Raw genomic sequence first — 1,992 nt, 5'->3', positions numbered from 1 at the left:
TTCAGATTTCCAATGGCCCCTCAAACTCTGCTCAAAAGTCTGTTTCTTTGAGATGGGGGAGGAATAGAATTCTTGATAATGGAGCTATTGTTGGGTAAATACTTGGTCATTTAAAATCACTTGGGATCAGGGAGTCCAGGATTCCTCATGGGGTCTAAGATTAAGTATAGGCTGTGTTTGGATGTCAGGCCCTCTGCGCCATCCTCCCCTACACCGTTAGAGGCCGTCTTGCCTTTCAGAGACAGATGGTCCTCAGTTTTCAGGAGAACCTCCCAACATCAGGCAAGCACAAACACTGACTCAAAGCTGGGTAGGACTTAACTGGGTTTCATAACAGAAGATGATCTGTTATTAGGCTGGCTGATGAAAATAGCCATTTCAAATACCTACTGTATTCTGGGCACTTTATGTGCATGGTCTCTGAATTTTACAGTGACCCTGGAAGGTAAGAATGTTAATATTTTTTAACAGGTGAAGAAACTTGTTATCAGGTAGTATAAGGTACATAGCTGATAAAGGGTAAAGCTGAGATAAAAACTGGGGCTGTCCTACTTCAAGGCTCTATTACACCGTGGATATTTTGATCCCCATCTGTAGAAAAGTAGTCCTAGAAAGGTTATAACAATAGCTAGCCTCTCTGCTTCTGGTCTCTATCCTTTCTTCACCAGTCTATCTGACATCCTACCCAGATCAAATTCTTCAAGCTCTAATGAAATGGAGTCTCTTATGAAACCTCTGATCTGGCTGGAAGCCTTCTCTTCCCCTTAAACTGCAGGGTGACTTTGGGTCAATCTGCATAATTATTCATAAGTTACTGTGCACGTTTCTCCACCTGCACTGGACTGTAGGCCCCTATGGCACCTAACAAAGCAGAGGCTCCAAAAGGTTGGGTGAACTAAAGATTGAAGGAATCCATGGTTAAGTTTATTTTCCAAAGTACAACTCCCATGCCATTTTGGAAGGCAGAAACTGTGCTAGGGAGGAAAGGGGACATAAAATTGCTGATAATCTTCTGTGGGCTAGTCACCCTGCCAAGTGGGCCTTTACATACATTTTAAAATTCAAAGCTAATCTTGCAAACTAGGTCGTAGCTCCAATTTAGAGGCTCAGGAAGGAAAAGTGACTTTCCTATGGTCATGTAGCTGGAAAGTGACAGGGCATGTCTCTGTGCAGGGCTTCACGGTCCTTGTTCTTTTCATGATGCCATGTTGCCTTTAGGCAGCGCCTGACATTCCAGGTCTTCCTTGATGACCTCTTTCTTCCTTGCTAGCAGGACCTTCTTTACATTTGCCTCTTCAGCAAGATTGGTCTTTTTTGCTGCCCCACCCCTACCCCCAGACATATCTTGCAATCTGGACCTTAACGCTTTTCTTCTCCTAAGTCTTGGAGCTCCTTAAATTCAGAAAGTGAGGTACCTGTAGTCGTTACACTTACAGTATAACTCAAGAGGTGGACCGAAGCACCACAAGTTGGAGTCTCTCTCCAGCTGCACCCAGCTTGTTCAGGCTGCTCTCTCACTTTGGCTCAAGCTGTTACTCTCCCTTCAGGAACAATGGCTTTCTTCTCTTGCCTATTCTGTGAAATCCTACCTCTTTCCTGCCAGCTACTGTGAGCCCCTCTTCGGGATCCTGTACTGGGTCAGTACTACAAGATGGCATGTATCACTCTGGCTTCATTCATTCAATAAACACATTGAACTGCTACTATATGGTAGATATTGGGTGGGTGGCTGGAGATACTTTGGTGAATTACTCAGACATGGACCTTGTCCTCATGGGGCTAGCACTCTAGTGGGGGAAATACAATAAAAAGATAATAAACGGGAGATGTCACCCAGGTTTCTCTCCAGATCTAGAACACAACTCAAAATAAGAATTTGTGAATAACTGATTTGAGACCAGAATTTTTAAAAAAGAAATGGCTGGAAAGAATACTTCATTTCCCCACCCAGATCTACCAATGAGTCAAATAAAAAACTGAGGGTCATAAGGC

This window comes from Galeopterus variegatus, unplaced genomic scaffold (assembly GCF_000696425.1).
Source record: "Galeopterus variegatus unplaced genomic scaffold, G_variegatus-3.0.2 Scaffold241, whole genome shotgun sequence".
NCBI classification, from domain to species: Eukaryota; Metazoa; Chordata; class Mammalia; order Dermoptera; family Cynocephalidae; genus Galeopterus; species Galeopterus variegatus.
This window is presented reverse-complemented; position numbering follows the sequence as displayed.